Below are 9,594 nucleotides of genomic sequence, written 5' to 3' on the forward strand. Positions count from 1 at the left end.
AGACTCAAGATTTCTGCAGGTGTGGTCTAGGGCCTGCCCGGAGCCAGGAGCAGAGCCCATCAAAAGGCCTCTTCCTAGGGAACACTACCCCAGACATTACAGCACTCTTGGGGCTGGCAGGTGGCTGGAATCTGCATTTGTAGCCAAGGGCTCCTCCTTTGTGACTCAGCGGGATGGGGTTGCACTTCGGGAACACCCAGGGCTGGGGCCTGAGCCGCCCCCACCCACAGCCAGGTGTGATTCTTGCATTCCACTCCCTGCCTTCCATCCAGACAGGCCCAAGGATGCATGAGGCATTGGATCAGCCCATCTCCATCCATGCCTGTCACCTCAGAGAGGGCTGAAGGTGCTTAAAAATGCTGTTGCCATAGCAACAGCATCCAGCCAGTGGGGACCACAGGCAGGGAGCCAGGGAACCTGGGGTGCCAGGATGGAAGCTGACTTGTGAGAGACCACAGCTACTGCTGGAAGGAAGGGGAGCAAAGGGGGCATGGGTAGTCTAAGAATCCTTGGTGGGAGGAGTCCCCAAGGTTACCTGGTACATTCCTCTGTCTGCAGAAAGAACTGTACCCCAACAATCTCTCCCCTCACAGCGTCCCCTGCGGGAGAAGGGAATGCAGAAATGAAATATCATAATGAGTAACAAAATATAAGAATAACGCATAATAACAGCTAACATTTCTTTTGCATTTTCTTTGTGCCTAGCTTGAGCTAACTCCTTTAAAAGCTTTACAGCACCATGAGGACTGACTCCACCCCATTTTACTGAGGAGGAAACTGAAACTCAGACAGGTTTGGAGGTACCTTGCCCAGTGCCACAGTGAGGAGCAGAGCTGGACTTGACCTGGGCCTAGTTTATTGGCTTTGCCCAAACCTGCCCACAGTAGGGGCATGGCATGGCCTCCCCCAGAGACTCCCTACAAGTGACGACATAGCTTTGAATCAGCAAAGCCTCGGCCTCTGAGAGGCTGCTCTGAAGAGGCAGTGGCCAGTGCCTCTCCTTGGGATTTCTCAACAAAGTTTGAGGTCTGCTCTGATGGAAGAAGATGGGCTTTCAAGGAACCCCAAGTCAGCCAGTGATGTGACTGTGAACATCCCACTGTAATGGGAACACTGGCAGGCAAGGGGAAGGAGGGTCATAGCCTGGAAGTCTGGCACCTTAGGTGCCACTCTGCCCTGCTGCTGATGGCCTGGTCACCCCGGGCAGGTTGCTTCCTCTCTCTGATGCTCAGTTTATCCAACTTTCCAATGGAGGGATTGGATGGATGAGGCTCTTTCTCATCTTGCAGAGCCCTGCTTTTGAATCCAGGCTTAACAGCCTAGTGGCTCTGAGTAGATGGGTGCCCCTCAGTTTTCCCATCTGTCCTTGTCAAGCCTGCTGGGTCAGAAAAATAAGATCTCTGGATCCTTGCATTCCGCACCAAGCCTTCTTCCTTTCCAGAGGAGCAGCCATCTTGTGAAGGAACAAAGATCTGAAAAGACTTTTCACTGCTGGGCAGTATGCGGGGCAGAGATAGGACTGAGCCCAAATGGAAGTCTAGGCACTTTACAGTTCACAAAGCACTTTTTTGTCCGTCTATTTCTCAGCTGATATTTACTACTACAACCCTTTAGGTCACAGAAGTCATACCCTGAGATGTCCCCATTTTACAGATTGGAAGACTAAGGCCTGGAGAGGGGCAATGAGTTGCCCAAAGTCACACAGCCAGGAAAGGGGCCGAGAAGGGGAAGGTGCAGGGTATGGACCTGGTTTTGAATCGATGCCAACCCCACGATTGCGGATGAACCTGTGTTAGGTCAGCCACTCTGAGGTAGGCCCCTCACACCACTGTGCCCTCTTGTTTCCCACTCTAGACCCAGACAGGGTGGCTGGCTGGGGTCAGAATATAGTCTGACCTCATAAAGCAGAGATGTTCTGCTCTCCAGGGGTTGTGAATTGGCTTCCAGCCCAGGACAAATTTGCCTGGTCCCAAACTCCAGCTGAAAATAGCTCTCTGAGGCCACAGCCAGAGCCCCCTGCAGGGTAAGTGCTCTGGATAGGCAGCAGGACTCTGGGGACCCCATTCCCCTCTGTCTGAGGCATGCTGGGGAACTCTGGGTAACCATGCACTTCCTTAGGACCTCCTTTCCCCATCTGTGAAATGGAGGCATTCGGTCAGACCAGGGAAGGAAAATTGGTGGTGTTTTGTACATGGAACCGCTGATCTGCCCTCCCAGTCCTGCTTCCCTCTCTGTGCACTGACCGTCCATCCAGGCACCCAGGCTGGAAACTTGCGAGTTGTCCTCGAACCTCCCCTTAACCCATAAATCCGCTCTCCTGATCTGTTATCTTCTACTTCTCTCTCCCTCCAACCTCCTCACCCTCATCCCAGCCTCCAGTCTCTAGCCCCAGACAACCATAACAAGGTCCTCAATGGTCTTCCTGCAGTCACTTGGATCCCCTTCATCTGTTATCCACCCAGAAACTAGAGGGGTCTTTCAAAATGTAAAATAATGACCGCCCTGCTTAGCCTTGAACAGTAGCACCCCACAGCTCTCCAGATAAAAACCCAACCTTCCTGTGATCTACAACCCTGTGTCGTCAGCCTCTGCCCTCCACTTCAGCTTCATCTCAATCTCCATGTCTTCTGAGTTCCAGAAGCACTAACTTGCTTTCAGTTCCTCAGCCATTCCAAGTTCTTTCTTAGGTCAAGTTTCCCAGAAGTGGACCCAGTGGTGAGGATTCAGGTACAGGTGATTCATTGAAGAGGCGATCACAAAAGAAACCAGGAAGGAAAGCAGAATAGGGAAGGGAGGGAAGCCAAGGTGCAATTTCAGACCAAGTCCCAGCCTCTGCGTGACTGCCTGGGGGAACTCTGGAGGATATTTTACACCTCCAAGGCGCTTCAGGCTTTCTGTAGAGTCATGTGGCACAAAGCAGGGTCTGGTAGCTCCAGGGCAGAACTTGGAAGAGAGTTTTAAGCATGGGCCCATAAAAGATAATATTCTGTATCAATAATATGTAAAAAGCTCTCACAACTAAATAATAACACTACTAATAATAAATTTAAAAATGAACAAAGGATCTGAATAGGCTTTTCTCCAAAGAAGATGTACAGATGGCCAGTAAGCACATGATGAGATGTTCAGCATGGCTGGTCATCAGGGAAATGCAAATCAAAACCACAAGAAGACACTGTTTCACATCCACAAAGATGGCTATGATGAAAAGACATATAACAAGTGTTGGTGAAGATGTGGAGGAATCAGAACCCTCATACACTGCTGGTGGCAATGTAAAGTGGTGCAACTGTTTTGGCAAGCAATTTGCCAATTCCTCAAACTGTTAAACATCAAGTTATCATATGACCAAATAATTCCATTCCTAGGAAATCCCAAGAGAAATGAAAACATATCCACACAAAAACGTATACATGAATGCTTTTTGAGAATTATTCCTGGTAGTCAAAAGGGAGAGACAACCCAAATGTTGATCAGCTATTAATCATTTTTAAAATATGGTATATACACATAATGGAATATTATTTAGCCATTAAAAAGGAATGAAGTTACTTCACTTATTCTATGAAGCCACTCTTATCCTGATATCAAAGCCAAATACAGACATCACAAAGAAAATTACTAACCTTATAAATATACCTTATGAATATAAATGCAAAAATCCTCAACAAAATGCTAGCAAACCAAACGTGACAGCATCTTAAAAGGATTATACAGCATGACTAAGTGGGGCTTATTCTAGAAGTGCAAAGATAGCTAAACATAAAAGAAAATCAATCAATGTAATATGCCAAAATAATTGAATGGAGGAAAATAAACCACATGACCATCTCAATTGATGCAGAAAAGGCATTTAACAAAATCCAATAGCTTTTCATGATAAAAGAAACACTCAGAAAAATAGGAATAAAAGTGTACTTACTCAACATGATAAAAGGCATTTATGAAAAACTCACAACCAACATCAAACTCAATGGTGAAAGACTAAAAGCTTTATCTCTGAAGTTAGGAGCAAGACAAGAATGCCCACTTGCAGCACTGCTATTCAGTATTTTACTGTAAGTTCTAGACAGCACAATTAGACAAGAAAAAGAGGAAAAAATGTATCCACATGGAAAAGTGCAAGTAAAACTATTTGTATATTTCAAAGATCAGATCTCATTATTTTATATCTCAAAAATCCTAAAGATTCCACATGAAAGCTACTACAGCTAATAAATTCAGCAAAATTGCAGGTTACAAGATCAACACACAAAAATCAGCTGTGTTTTTATATACCAGCAACAAACAATTTAAAAGGGAAATTTAAAAAGCCATTTCATTTACAACAGCACTAAAAGAATAAAATACACAGTGATAAATTTAACCAAGGAGATGAAAGATTTATACACTGAAACCTACAAAACATTACTAAAAGAAATTAAAGAAGACTTAAATAAATGGAAAGACACACCATATTCATGGATAGGATTGTTAAGATGTCAATACCACCAAAGCAATATATGGGTTCAGTGTAATCCTATCAAAATTCCAACTGTTTTTTTGTCCAGAAATAACAAGGCAATTCTCAAATTTAAAACAGATTGCAATAGGGCCCAAATGACCAAAACGGCTTGGAAAAGAAGGCCAAAGTTGGAAGACTCAGAGTTTTCCATTTCAAAACTTATTGCAAAGGTATAGTAATCAAAGCAGTGTGATACTACCATAAGGATAAATTTATGGACAAAGGAATAGAATTTTGAAACCCAAAATAATCCCATACATCTATGGCCAGTTGACTTTTGACATGGGTCCCAAGTCCATTCAATGAAGAAAGAATAGTCTCTTCAACAAATTATGCCGAGACAACTGGATTTCCAAATGTAAAAGAATAAAGTTGGTCCCCTGCTTCACACCATATATAAAAATTAACTAAAAATAGATCAACAACCTAAATATAAGAGCTAAAACGATAAAACTCATAGAGAAAAACATGGGGGTAAATCTTAATGAGTTTGGATTTGCCAATAGATACTTAGATATGACACCAAAAGTACAATCAATGTAAGTAAAAATGGGTAAACTAGACTTCATCAAAATTAGAATGTTTAGTGCATCAAAGGAAATTATCAAGAAAGTGAAAAGATATATAGAATGGGAGAAAATGTTTGCAAATTGTATATTTGATAAGAGTTTAATATCCAGAATATGTAAAGAATTTCTACAACCACAACAACAAAAAAATACAACCCAATTAACAAATAGGTAAAGAACTTGGATAGATATTTCTCCAAAGAAGACGCATAGATGGCCACGAAGCACATGAAAACATACATCACTAGTCATTAGGGAAGTTCAAACCAAAATCACAGTGAGATACCATCTCATAGCTACTAGGATGGCTATAGTTTTTTAAATGCAGAAAATAACAAATGTTGGTAAGGACATGAAGATATGAAAACCCTTATACATTGTTAGTGGGAATGTAAAACGGTGTACCTCCTGTGTAAAACAGTTTGGAAGTTCCTCAAAAAGTTAAACATAGAATGACCCAGCAATTCCATTCCTAGTTATATACCCAAAAGATTTGAAAACAGAAACTCAAAGAGTTATTTGTATGCCAATGTTTATTGCAGTATCATTCACAATAGCTCAAAGATGGAAATAACCCAAGTCTCCAATAACAGATGAATGAATAAACAAAAATACACATATAATCAGATTTGTTTTGTATAATCATATTGTTACATATAATGTATATATAACATACACACTATATATAGATACACACACACACACACGCAAACACATGCAATGGAATATTATTCTGCCACATAAAAAATGAAGTTCTGATACACATTACAACATGGATGTGCCCTGAAAAGATTATGTTAGGTGAAATATGCCAGACACAAAATGACCAATATTGTATGAGTCCATTATATGAAATATCTAGAATAGGCAAATTCATAGAGACATAAAGTAGATTAGAGGTTACCAGTGGCTGAGAGGAGGTGGGAATGGGGAGTTATTGCCTAATGGGTAGAGAGCTTCTCTTTGGAGTGATGAAAAGTTTTGAAAAGAGATAGTGGTGATGGGTATACATTGCAAATGTAATCAATGTCACTGAAATGGTAAACATGGCAGGGCGCAGTGGCTCAAACCTGTAATCCCAGCACTTTGGGAGGCCGAGGCAGGCGGATCACAAGGTCAGGAGTTCAAGACCAGCCTGGCCAACATGGTGAAATCCTGTCTCTACTAAAAAGTAAAAAAAAAAAAAAAAAAATTAGCTGGGTGTAGTGGCAGGTGCCTGTAATCCCAGCTACTTGGGAGGCTGAGGCAGGAGAATCATTTGAACCTGGGAGGCAGAGATTGCAGCGAGCCGAGATCGCGCCACTACACTCTAGCCCAAGTGACAGAGTGAGACTCCATCTCAAAAAGAAAAAAAAGATAAATGTTTTACCACAATAAAAAAAAGTGTTTAAAGGAAAGAAGTGCTGATACATATAATAATATAGATGACTTTATAAACATTATGCTAAATGAAAAGAGTGTGTAGTTATGTGACACTACATATTATATGTCTCCATTTATAGAAATGTCCAGAATAGGTAAATCTATATATAGAGAAAGTAAATTAGTGGTGGCTTAGGGCTGGGGATAGGGGAGGTGGGAGGATATGGCAGTGATCCCTCCAGGGTACAGGATTTCTTTTTGAGATGATAAAAATGTTCCAAAATTGGCTGTGATGATGGTTACACACATCTGTGCATATACTACAACCGTTGAATTGTACACTTGAAATGGGTGAATTGCATGGTAGGTGGGCTATATCTCAATATAAGCTGTTTAAAACACACACACACGCCAGAGGAGGGAAGCACAGCAACAAGAAGTGATCAGAGGGTATCTGAGTGTAGCATTGACAGTGTCTGCTACGAGCTCTTTCTCATCTCAGGGCCTCAACCTTTTCAACTAGCTAAGCCCTCCTTATCCTTCAGATACTAGCAAGAGGTTCAAAATTTCCTGACCACTCCGAAGCGGTCAAAATCCTCTTTTGTTAAAAACCGGGTATTTCTCCTTCACAGCGTGCCATTTTGCAATACTTTTTTTAATGCTTATATCTCCTACTAAAATGTGAGTTTCATGAGAGCAGAAATGGAGTCTACCTGTTCAGTGTATGCTTGGCACAGGGAAGAAATTTAACAAAATTTGTCAGATAAATGAATGAATGGATGAATGCCAAATCTTTTCGATTAGTAGGGGCTGCCTACAGCACCTGGTTAGAAAGAATTCTATGGTTGATTAATGATGTCTGCCATGGGTGCCGGTAGGGATATAAGCAGTAGATGTGCCCCAAATGTGTTATCCTTGAATTAGATAGAGCCATGCCTCAGGCTCCCTCATCAGAGGGCATTCAGGTCTGCCTAGAAACAGTCTCACCTCTCCCCCAACTCCCAGGAGAGGAGTGCAGTTGTCATCCCAGCTGGCCTTGCTAATCAATCACACAGCCACGCAGTGCCCATTAGGATTTGTCACTGAGCCACATCCAGGTGTGCCAGGCAAGAGCAGGCAGGCTCATTTGCATCTCATCTGCATGAAATTTGCATACACCCCCGCAGCCCCCATCTCCCTGCAATTTTCAAGTTAAAATGTCATTACCGCTCCTGTGAAGCCTGTTATTTCTTGATTTCATTCTCCCTGTTCCTCTCCCCCGACTCCCGCCTACGCCTTAGACACTGAAGCCCGGGCTGGGAAAAGGAAGCAGGGGTTTGAGTTCAGGTTCTGCTGCTGATTCACCAGACTGCCCTCTCTGGGCCACGTGTGTAGCTCCAGGCACAGGGACAGGGATGTGGCTGAGGGAGTCGCCCTTCAAGCGGCCACAGGAAGGCTAATAGGAATCAGCCACTCAGTGTTCTCCACACTAAGCACCCGATTCCCCACCACAAAGCCTTTGCCCATGCTGTGTGCCCTCCTCCAGGAAAAGCCTTCTCCCTTTTTTACATGTCAAAGTATTACCTGTCCACAGTGAACGTCCAACAACCTCCAGCCATCAGTTCTGTTTCTGCCGTGCCACCAGCCCCTGGTCGTAGGCTGATTGGTCGAGGCGGTAGACACATGACTCAAGCTAACCAATAAGATGCTTTTTTGTTTTTTTCTGGGATTTGGCTTTGGGAATCAGATGCTCGGTGGGTCTGGAGGGAGCGTGTGTGGAGGGCCGCTGTGTCCAGCTATGCCGGCAGAAAACAGAAAGGTAGTCCCCACTGAGGAAGAACTAAAGCCCCCAGGCCCAGAGCCAGGCGGAAGAGGCCCCGAGGCAGCAACGGCCCTGGCTCTGGGCTCAGACCCTTCCATCCACCAGCAGGTCAGGCTGCCCTGCTCTCTAGGGTTCCCCTGGTCACCACCCTGCCCCTAGGCCTCCTCTTCCATCCTCCATTCATGCTTGAGCAAGCTCTAGGGCTTCTGTTCCTTGCCTGGAAATAATAAGCAGATTTAATGTGAACTCAATGAATTTTTCGGGGGCAAGACTTTGACATTTGACATCTCAAAGAGACCATTGAAGATGTCATGAAGATAAAAAGCTGAACTTCAGCGAACTTTTATTTTGCAGTTCTACTGAGAAAAGGGAGCAGGATAAGCTCTTTAAAAACAGGTGTTTCTTATGACCTTAATCTTGACATGACTATGACCCTGCCCAGAGGCCACCTTCTCCAGGAAGCCCACCCTGATGCCCCTACCCAAGCCTCTCCTACATCTCTGAACCCCACAACCCTCCGTGTGTCCTTCACGCCCAGCGCTCACTCCCTTCACCTGGGCTTCATTCCCCCAACACTGTGAATAACCCCAGGGCCGGACCACATCTGAGAGCTGGAGGTCTGCCTTTTTCAGCATAGTTAATTAATAATGTTAAACTAACACAAAAGAATACTGACCTCTTATTTACTGAGCATATACGCTGTGCCTGCATTGTGGGTCATTTACCTACGTTTTCTCATTTTAGCCCCCCAACAGTTCTATGGGGGTCAATTGGTTCTATAGATCAGGAAACTCGGGGTCAGAGGGATTAGGAGGGTCTGAGCTCGTACAGCCCTTAAGTGGTAGAACTAGGATGCAAACTCAGCAGTCTCATTTCAAAGAATGTCCTACATGTAGACTCAAACCCCCCTAGGGGTGTCCCATGACTTGAGGAGTTCTCAGAAATATACCTGCCCCCAGAATGTGGCTGATGCCTGAGCGACTGACAGTGGTGCATCCAGTACTTGGAGGTAGGCAATGACTGGCCGGCAGAGTGACCAGACATCCTCGCTTGTCCTGGCCAGTCCTGGTTAATGCCAACAATGCCCACATCATTGTTAGCAGCTCTCCAAAGTGTTCTGGTTTGGCCAATAAATTACGTGGTCACCCCGCCCATCTGGTATGTTTCATTAAGAACAGTTTCTCACTGTTCAACACCCGCCTATGAGTGAGAACATGCGGTGTTTGATCTTCTGCTCTTCTGTCAGTTTGCTGAGAATGATGGTGTTGAACAGTGAGAACACATGGACACAGGGAGGGGAGCACTACACACTGGGGTCAGTTGGGGGGAAATAGGGGAGGGACGGTGGGGGGTGGGAA

Source organism: Cebus imitator, unplaced genomic scaffold, assembly GCF_001604975.1.
Source record: "Cebus imitator isolate Cc_AM_T3 unplaced genomic scaffold, Cebus_imitator-1.0 Scaffold18, whole genome shotgun sequence".
NCBI classification, from domain to species: domain Eukaryota; kingdom Metazoa; phylum Chordata; class Mammalia; order Primates; family Cebidae; genus Cebus; species Cebus imitator.